Below are 10,244 nucleotides of genomic sequence, written 5' to 3'. Positions count from 1 at the left end.
TGTCCCCTCCTCCTCCTCCTCTCTGTCCCCTCCTCCTCCTCCTCTCTCTGTCCCCTCCTCCTCCTCCTCTCTGTCCCCTCCTCCTCCTCTCTCTTGTCCTCCTCCTCCTCCTCTCTCTGTCCCCTCCTCCTCCTCCTCTCTCTGTCCCCTCCTCCTCCTCCTCTCTGTCTCCTCCTCGTCTCTGTCCCCTCCTCCAGGACATAGACTTCCTGGGTCGAGCGTCTCTGCTGCATCAGCGTCAGGAGGGGGTGAGCCGTCGCTTCATCATGTTGGTCCTGGAGGATCATGACACAGAGCTGGACCTGTGGCCCTGGTGGGGAGAACCCATCTACAGGTTAGACAAGCCTCTGAACCCCTAAACATGACACAGAGCTGGGCCTTGTGGCCCTGGTGGGGAGAACCCATCTACAGGTTAGACAAGCCTCTGAACCCCTAAACTGCCCTAGCCTCTGAACCCCTAAACTGCCCTAGCCTCTGAACCCATAAACTGCCCTAGCCTCTGAACCCCTAAACTGCCCTAGCCTCTGAACCCATAAACTGCCCTAGCCTCTGAACCCATAAACTGCCCTAGCCTCTGAACCCATAAACTGCCCTAGCCTCTGAACCCATAAACTGCCCTAGCCTCTGAACCCCTAAACTGCCCTAGCCTCTGAACCCCTAAACTGCCCTAGCCTCTGAACCCCTAAACTGCCCTAGCCTCTGAACCCATAAACTGCCCTAGCCTCTGAACCCATAAACTGCCCTAGCCTCTGAACCCATAAACTGCCCTAGCCTCTGAACCCCTAAACTGCCCTAGCCTCTGAACCCCTAAACTGGCCTAGCCTCTGAACCCCTAAACTGCCCTAGCCTCTGAACCCCTAAACTGCCCTAGCCTCTGAACCCCTAAACTGCCCTAGCCTCTGAACCCCTAAACTGCCCTAGCCTCTGAACCCCTAAACTGCCCTAGCCTCTGAACCCATAAACTGCCCTAGCCTCTGAACCCCTAAACTGCCCTAGCCTCTGAACCCCTAAACTGCCCTAGCCTCTGAACCCCTAAACTGCCCTAGCCTCTGAACCCCTAAACTGCCCTAGCCTCTGAACCCTAAACTGCCCTAGCCTCTGAACCCCTAAACTGCCCTAGCCTCTGAACCCCTAAACTGCCCTAGCCTCTGAACCCCTAAACTGCCCTAGCCTCTGAACCCCTAAACTGCCCTAGCCTCTGAACCCCTAAACTGCCCTAGCCTCTGAACCCCTAAACTGCCCTAGCCTCTGAACCCTAAACTGCCCTAGCCTCTGAACCCCTAAACTGCCCTAGCCTCTGAACCCCTAAACTGCCCTAGCCTCTGAACCCCTAAACTGCCCTAGCCTCTGAACCCCTAAACTGCCCTAGCCTCTGAACCCCTAAACTGCCCTAGCCTCTGAACCCCTAAACTGCCCTAGCCTCTGAACCCATAAACTGCCCTAGCCTCTGAACCCCTAAACTGCCCTAGCCTCTGAACCCCTAAACTGCCCTAGCCTCTGAACCCTAAACTGAACCCCTAAAGCCTCTGAACCCCTAAACTGCCCTAGCCTCTGAACCCATAAACTGCCCTAGCCTCTGAACCCCTAAACTGCCCTAGCCTCTGAACCCCTAAACTGCCTTACACACACAGTCTGGATGAAGAGGCTATCAGAGGGTTACAGGATCAATAATATTTTATTTTCACCATCTAATGCTCTCTGTCTCGTCTCTTTCTCTCTGTCTCTCTCTCTCTCGCTCTCTCTCTTTCTCTCTCTGTCATCTCGTCTATCTCTCTCTCTCTGTCTCTTTCTCTGTCTCTCTCTCTGTCGCTCTCTCTCTTTCTCTCTGTCTCGTCTCTTTCTCTGTCTCTCTCTCTGTCGCTCTCTCTCTTTCTCTCTGTCTCTCTCTCTTTCTCTCTCTCTTTCTCTCTCTCTGTCATCTCGTCTATCTCTCTTTCTCTGTCTCTCTCTCTCTGCCGCTCTCTCTCTCTTTCTCTCTCTGTCTCTTTCTCTGTCTCTCTGTCTCTGTCTCTCTCTCTCTGTCTCGGTCTCTCTCTGTCATCTCGTCTATCTCTCTTTCTCTGTCTCTGTCTCTCTGTCTCTGTCTCTCTCTCTCTGTCTCTCTCTCTCTTTCTCTCTGTCTCTTCAGGAATGGGGAGCTGTGTGGTACCACCACCTCCTCTGCCTACTCCTACACCCTGGAGAGACACGTGTGTCTGGGCTTTGTCTCGCCGCCCTCCCTGGACGGCTCCCCTGCCGCGGTGACCCCAGACTTCATCAACAGGGGAGATTACGAGGTGGATATAGCAGGACAGAGATACCCAGCCAAGGCCAAGCTGTACCCCTTCAGCTCTCTGTTCGCCCAGCAGAGACGACGCAAAGATGAGATGGAGCTCAGTAACTTTCAGGGCAAATGAGGAGGAGGAAGGAATGTAGGATCTAAGAAGAGGGGTCTGAGTGAAGGGTGAACTCCTCCAGACATGACCCTTTAACCTTTCTCTCGCTCCACCCTTCTGGTGCCGATCTGTTCTCTGCCTCTCGCTCCCACGCTGAAGGGGAGTACCATTTAACGCACAATCAATCCCCTGCCCCCCCATCCCTCTCTCTCCCCTTCTCTTTCATAGTGCAATATCTACAAGATACCAAAAACTCCAGAGTTGTCTGTCTGTCAGACTGCCCCCCCCAGGTCCAGAGTTGTCTGTCTGTCAGGACTGGCCCCCAGGTCCAGAGTTGTCTGTCAGTCAGGACTGCCCCCAGGTCCAGAGTTGTCTGTCAGTCAGACTGCCCCCCAGGTCCAGAGTTGTCTGTCAGTCAGGACTGCCCCCCAGGTCCAGAGTTGTCTGTCTGTCAGGACTGCCCCCCCAGGTCCAGAGTTGTCTGTCAGTCAGGACTGCCCCCCCCAGGTCCAGAGTTGTCTGTCTGTCAGGACTGGCCCCCAGGTCCAGAGTTGTCTGTCAGTCAGGACTGCCCCCAGGTCCAGAGTTGTCTGTCTGTCGGGACTGGCCCCCAAGGTCCAGAGTTGTCTGTCAGGACTGCCCCCCCCCCAGGTCCAGAGTTGTCTGTCTGTCAGGACTGACCCCCAGGTCCAGAGTTGTCTGTCTGTCAGGACTGACCCCCAGGTCCAGAGTTGTCTGTCTGTCAGGACTGGCCCCCCAGGTCCAGAGTTGTCTGTCTGGACTGGCCCCCCCAGGTCCAGAGTTGTCTGTCTGTCAGGACTGGCCCCCCAGTTCCAGAGTTGTCTGTCTGTCAGGACTGTCCCCCCCCCAGGTCCAGAGTTGTCTGTCTGTCAGGACTGGCCCCCCAGGTCCAGAGTTGTCTGTCAGTCAGGACTGCCCCCAGGTCCAGAGTTGTCTGTCAGTCAGGACTGCCCCCAGGTCCAGAGTTGTCTGTCTGTCAGACTGCCCCCAGGTCCAGAGTTGTCTGTCAGTCAGGACTGCCCCCCCCAAGGTCCAGAGTTGTCTGTCTGTCAGGACTGCCCCCAGGTCCAGAGTTGTCTGTCTGTCGGGACTGGCCCCCAAGGTCCAGAGTTGTCTGTCAGGACTGCCCCCCCAGGTCCAGAGTTGTCTGTCTGTCAGACTGACCCCCAGGTCCAGAGTTGTCTGTCTGTCAGGACTGGCCCCCAGGTCCAGAGTTGTCTGTCTGGACTGGCCCCCCCAGGTCCAGAGTTGTCTGTCTGTCAGGACTGGCCCCCCAGTTCCAGAGTTGTCTGTCTGTCAGGACTGTCCCCCCAGGTCCAGAGTTGTCTGTCTGTCAGGACTGGCCCCCAGTTCCAGAGTTGTCTGTCTGTCAGGACTGCCCCCCAGGTCCAGAGTTGTCTGTCTGTCAGGACTGCCCCCCCCCCAGGTCCAGAGTTGTCTGTCAGGACTGACCCCCAGGTCCAGAGTTGTCTGTCTGTCAGGACTGGCCCCCCAGGTCCAGAGTTGTCTGTCTGTCAGGACTGGCCCCCAGGTCCAGAGTTGTCTGTCTGTCAGGACTGGCCCCCCAGGTCCAGAGTTGTCTGTCTGTCAGGACTGGCCCCCCAGGTCCAGAGTTGTCTGTCTGTCAGACTGCCCCCCCAGGTCCAGAGTTGTCTGTCTGTCAGGACTGCCCCCCCAGGTCCAGAGTTGTCTGTCTGTCAGACTGGCCCCCAGGTCCAGAGTTGTCTGTCTGTCAGGACTGGCCCCCCAGGTCCATAGTTGTCTGTCTGTCAGGACTGGCTCCCCCAGGTCCAGAGTTGTCTGTCTGGACTGCCCCCCCAGGTCCAGAGTGGCCCCCAGGTCCAGAGTTGTCTGTCTGTCTGGACTGGCCCCCCAGGTCCAGAGTTGTCTGTCAGACTGCCCCCAGGTCCAGAGTTGTCTGTCTGACTGCCCCCCAGGTCCAGAGTTGTCTGTCTGGACTGGCCCCCCAGGTCCAGAGTTGTCTGTCAGGACTGCCTCCCCAGGTCCAGAGTTGTCTGTCTGGACTGCCCCCCAGGTCCAGAGTTGTCTGTCTGGACTGGCCCTCCCCAGGTCCAGAGTTGTCTGTCAGGACTGCCCCCAGGTCCAGAGTTGTCTGTCTGGACTGGCCCCCCAGGTTCAGAGTTGTCTGTCAGGACTGGCCCCCCAGGTCCAGAGTTGTCTGTCTGGACTGGCCCCCCAGGTCCAGAGTTGTCTGTCAGGACTGCCCCCCAGGTCCAGAGTTGTCTGTCAGACTGCCCCCCCCCCCCAGGTCCAGAGTTGTCTGTCTGGACTGGCCCCCCCAGGTCCAGAGTTGTCTGTCTGTCAGGACTGCCCCCCCCCCAGGTCCAGAGTTGTCTGTCTGTCAGACTGCCCCCCAGGTCCAGAGTTGTCTGTCTGTCAGACTGGCCCCCCAGGTCCAGAGTTGTCTGTCTGTCAGGACTGGCTCCCCCCAGGTCCATAGTTGTCTGTCTGTCAGACTGGCCCCCCAGGTCCAGAGTTGTCTGTCTGGACTGCCCCCCAGGTCCAGAGTGGCCCCCCAGGTCCAGAGTTGTCTGTCTGTCTGGACTGGCCCCCAGGTCCAGAGTTGTCTGTCAGGACTGCCCCCAGGTCCAGAGTTGTCTGTCTGACCCCCCCCCAGGTCCAGAGTTGTCTGTCAGGACTGCCCCCCCCCCAGGTCCAGAGTTGTCTGTCAGGACTGGCCCCCCCAGGTCCAGAGTTGTCTGTCTGTCAGACTGCCTCTCAGTGCGTCCCTCCTCTACATATCACGTGATAACCATATATTAACTGTATATCTGAACCTCTTAAAGTCGTGCTGGTCTGAGTGAGTACGGTGGGGAGGACAGTAGTGGTTATATGAGGGGGTGGCGTGATGGAGAAGGGAACAGCCATGTTAAATTCCCTCTTATTGGTGGAAACGCGCTGTCCAATGGGAGGCCTCGTGGTTGGTGGGTGATTTCCTATCGATCTCCCTCTGGATGGGTGTCTGTGTAGAGAAAGTAGAAATGTTCCAAATAAAGGTATTTTTGTATACGAGTGAAGGTGTAAATAAGTAGCACAGATTTGATGAGTTGTACCATGTTTATCAGACTGAAACACTTTGTACAGAATAAAACTATCCTGCTATGATATGGTCCCACATCTGTTTTGTCCTGTCTTCATCCTCTAGCCTGGTCCCACATCTGTTTTGTCCTGTCTTCATCCTCTAGCCTGGTCCCACATCTGTTTGTCCTGTCTTCATCCTCTAGCCTGGTCCCACATCTGTTTTGTCCTGTCTTCATCCTCTAGCCTGGTCCCACATCTGTTTTGTCCTGTCTTCATCCTCTAGCCTGGTCCCACATCTGTTTTGTCCTGTCTTCATCCTCTAGCCTGGTCCCACATCTGTTTTGTCCTGTCTTCATCCTCTAGCCTGGTCCCACATCTGTTTGTCCTGTCTTCATCCTCTAGCCTGGTCCCACATCTGTTTTGTCCTGTCTTCATCCTCTAGCCTGGTCCCACATCTGTTTGTCCTGTCTTCATCCTCTAGCCTGGTCCCACATCTGTTTGTCCTGTCTTCATCCTCTAGCCTGGTCCCACATCTGTTTGTCCTGTCTTCATCCTCTAGCCTGGTCCCACATCTGTTTTGTCCTGTCTTCATCCTCTAGCCTGGTCCCACATCTGTTTGTCCTGTCTTCATCCTCTAGCCTGGTCCCACATCTGTTTTGTCCTGTCTTCATCCTCTAGCCTGGTCCCACATCTGTTTGTCCTGTCTTCATCCTCTAGCCTGGTCCCACATCTGTTTGTCCTGTCTTCATCCTCTAGCCTGGTCCCACATCTGTTTTGTCCTGTCTTCATCCTCTAGCCTGGTCCCACATCTGTTTGTCCTGTCTTCATCCTCTAGCCTGGTCCCACATCTGTTTGTCCTGTCTTCATCCTCTAGCCTGGTCCCACATCTGTTTGTCCTGTCTTCATCCTCTAGCCTGGTCCCACATCTGTTTGTCCTGTCTTCATCCTCTAGCCTGGTCCCACATCTGTTTTGTCCTGTCTTCATCCTCTAGCCTGGTCCCACATCTGTTTTGTCCTGTCTTCATCCTCTAGCCTGGTCCCACATCTGTTTTGTCCTGTCTTCATCCTCTAGCCTGGTCCCACATCTGTTTTGTCCTGTCTTCATCCTCTAGCCTGGTCCCACATCTGTTTGTCCTGTCTTCATCCTCTAGCCTGGTCCCACATCTGTTTGTCCTGTCTTCATCCTCTAGCCTGGTCCCACATCTGTTTGTCCTGTCTTCATCCTCTAGCCTGGTCCCACATCTGTTTTGTCCTGTCTTCATCCTCTAGCCTGGTCCCACATCTGTTTTGTCCTGTCTTCATCCTCTGGCCTGGTCCCACATCTGTTTATCCTGTCTTCATCCTCTAGCCTGGTCCCACATCTGTTTGTCCTGTCTTCATCCTCTAGCCTGGTCCCACATCTGTTTGTCCTGTCTTCATCCTCTAGCCTGGTCCCACATCTGTTTGTCCTGTCTTCATCCTCTAGCCTGGTCCCACATCTGTTTGTCCTGTCTTCATCCTCTAGCCTGGTCCCACATCTGTTTGTCCTGTCTTCATCCTCTAGCCTGGTCCCACATCTGTTTTGTCCTGTCTTCATCCTCTAGCCTGGTCCCACATCTGTTTGTCCTGTCTTCATCCTCTAGCCTGGTCCCACATCTGTTTTGTCCTGTCTTCATCCTCTAGCCTGGTCCCACATCTGTTTGTCCTGTCTTCATCCTCTAGCCTGGTCCCACATCTGTTTTGTCCTGTCTTCATCCTCTAGCCTGGTCCCACATCTGTTTGTCCTGTCTTCATCCTCTAGCCTGGTCCCACATCTGTTTTGTCCTGTCTTCATCCTCTAGCCTGGTCCCACATCTGTTTGTCCTGTCTTCATCCTCTAGCCTGGTCCCACATCTGTTTGTCCTGTCTTCATCCTCTAGCCTGGTCCCACATCTGTTTTGTCCTGTCTTCATCCTCTAGCCTGGTCCCACATCTGTTTTGTCCTGTCTTCATCCTCTAGCCTGGTCCCACATCTGTTTTGTCCTGTCTTCATCCTCTAGCCTGGTCCCACATCTGTTTTGTCCTGTCTTCATCCTCTTGCCTGGTCCCACATCTGTTTGTCCTGTCTTCATCCTCTAGCCTGGTCCCACATCTGTTTGTCCTGTCTTCATCCTCTAGCCTGGTCCCACATCTGTTTTGTCCTGTCTTCATCCTCTAGCCTGGTCCCACATCTGTTTGTCCTGTCTTCATCCTCTAGCCTGGTCCCACATCTGTTTGTCCTGTCTTCATCCTCTAGCCTGGTCCCACATCTGTTTGTCCTGTCTTCATCCTCTAGCCTGGTCCCACATCTGTTTGTCCTGTCTTCATCCTCTAGCCTGGTCCCACATCTGTTTGTCCTGTCTTCATCCTCTAGCCTGGTCCCACATCTGTTTTGTCCTGTCTTCATCCTCTAGCCTGGTCCCACATCTGTTTTGTCCTGTCTTCATCCTCTAGCCTGGTCCCACATCTGTTTGTCCTGTCTTCATCCTCTAGCCTGGTCCCACATCTGTTTTGTCCTGTCTTCATCCTCTAGCCTGGTCCCACATCTGTTTGTCCTGTCTTCATCCTCTAGCCTGGTCCCACATCTGTTTGTCCTGTCTTCATCCTCTAGCCTGGTCCCACATCTGTTTGTCCTGTCTTCATCCTCTAGCCTGGTCCCACATCTGTTTGTCCTGTCTTCATCCTCTAGCCTGGTCCCACATCTGTTTGTCCTGTCTTCATCCTCTAGCCTGGTCCCACATCTGTTTTGTCCTGTCTTCATCCTCTAGCCTGGTCCCACATCTGTTTGTCCTGTCTTCATCCTCTAGCCTGGTCCCACATCTGTTTGTCCTGTCTTCATCCTCTAGCCTGGTCCCACATCTGTTTTGTCCTGTCTTCATCCTCTAGCCTGGTCCCACATCTGTTTTGTCCTGTCTTCATCCTCTAGCCTGGTCCTCCCCCCTGCGCCCCTTCCCCTGCGCCTTCCCCTGCGCCCTTCCCCTGCGCCATTCCCCCTGCGCCCCTTCCCCTGCGCCCTTCCCCCTGCCCCTTCCCCACTGCGCTCCCTGCCCCCTTCCCCTGCCCCCCCCTGCGCCCTTCCCCCTGCGCCCTTCTCCCCTGCGCCCCTTCTCCCCTGCGCCTTCTTCCCCTGCGCCCTTCCCCTGCGCCCTTCCCCTGCGCCCCTTCCCCCTGCGCCCTTCTCCCTGCCCCTTTCCCCCTGCCCCTTCCCTGCGCGCCTTCCCCCACTGCGCCCTCCCCTGCGCCCCTTCCCCTGCGCCTTCCCCCTGCCCGCCCCTTTCCCCTGCGCCCCTTCCCCCTGCGCGCCCCTTCCCCACTGCGCGCCCTTCCCCTGCGCCACTTCCCCCCCTGCGCCCTCCCTGCGCCCTTCCCCAATAACCTCGTTCTGTGGGTCTTATTTAAATGGTTTATAGCCTCGTTATCCTTCTGGGTCATATTTAAATGGTTTATAGCCTCGTTATCCTTCTGGGTCATATTTAAATGGTTTACACCCTCGTTATCCTTCTGAGTCATATTTAAATGGTTTATAGCCTCGTTATCCTTCTGGGTCATATTTAAATGGTTTAAACCCTCGTTATCCTTCTGGGTCATATTTAAATGGTTTATAGCCTCGTTATCCTTCTGGGTCATATTTAAATGGTTTATAGCCTCGTTATCCTTCTGGGTCATATTTAAATGGTTTAATCCCTCGTTATCCTTCTGGGTCATATTTAAATGGTTTATAGCCTCGTTATCCTTCTGGGTCATATTTAAATGGTTTAAACCCTCGTTATCCTTCTGGGTCATATTTAAATGGTTTAAACCCTCGTTATCCTTCTGGGTCATATTTAAATGGTTTATAGCCTCGTTATCTTTCTGGGTCATATTTATACCCTCGTTATCCTTCTGGGTCATATTTAAACGGTTTAAACCCTCGTTATCCTTCTGGGTCATTTAAATGGTTTAAACCCTCGTTATCCTTCTGGGTCATTTAAATGGTTTAAACCCTCGTTATCCTTCTGGGTCATTTAAATGGTTTAAACCCTCGTTATCCTTCTGGGTCATATTTTAAACTTCTGGGTCTTATTTAAATGGTTTAAACCCTCGTTATCCTTCTGGGTCATTTAAATGGTTTAAACCCTCGTTATCCTTCTGGGTCATATTTTAAACTTCTGGGTCTTATTTAAATGGTTTAAACCCTCGTTATCCTTCTGGGTCATATTTAAATGGTTTAAACCCTCGTTATCCTTCTGGGTCATATTTAAATGGTTTATAGACTCGTTATCCTTCTGGGTCATATTTAAATGGTTTAAACCCTCGTTATCCTTCTGGGTCATATTTAAATGGTTTAAACCCTCGTTATCCTTCTGGGTCTTATTTAAATGGTTTAAACCCTCGTTATCCTTCTGGGTCATATTTAAATGGTTTATAGCCTCGTTATCCTTCTGGGTCATATTTAAACGGTTTAAACCCTCGTTATCCTTCTGGGTCATATTTAAACCCTCGTTATCCTTCTGGGTCATATTTAAATGGTTTATAGCCTCGTTATCCTTCTGGGTCATATTTAAATGGTTTAAACCCTCGTTATCCTTCTGGGTCACATTTTAAACTTCTGGGTCTTATTTAAATGGTTTAAACCCTCGTTATCCTTCTGGGTCTTATTTAAATGGTTTAAACCCTCGTTATCCTTCTGGGTCATATTTAAATGGTTTATACCCTCGTTATCCTTCTGGGTCATATTTAAATGGTTTAAACCCTCGTTATCCTTCTGGGTCATATTTAAATGGTTTAAACCCTCGTTATCCTTCTGGGTCATATTTTAAACATCTGGGT

General features: G+C 53.1%; 1 pseudogene; it reads left to right on the top strand.

Annotated features, from left to right (window-relative positions):
* The window catches only part of LOC115122615 (pyruvate dehydrogenase phosphatase regulatory subunit, mitochondrial-like), a 46,178-nt pseudogene extending 43,562 nt beyond the window's left edge, over nucleotides 1-2,616 (top strand).
* Nucleotides 2,617-10,244: the final 7,628 nt, after the last annotated feature.

Source organism: Oncorhynchus nerka, unplaced genomic scaffold (assembly GCF_034236695.1).
Source record: "Oncorhynchus nerka isolate Pitt River unplaced genomic scaffold, Oner_Uvic_2.0 unplaced_scaffold_1381, whole genome shotgun sequence".
In the NCBI taxonomy this organism is placed as follows: domain Eukaryota; kingdom Metazoa; phylum Chordata; class Actinopteri; order Salmoniformes; family Salmonidae; genus Oncorhynchus; species Oncorhynchus nerka.
The sequence above is the reverse complement of the archived record's forward strand: the minus strand, read 5'-3'. Positions and strand labels throughout refer to the sequence as shown.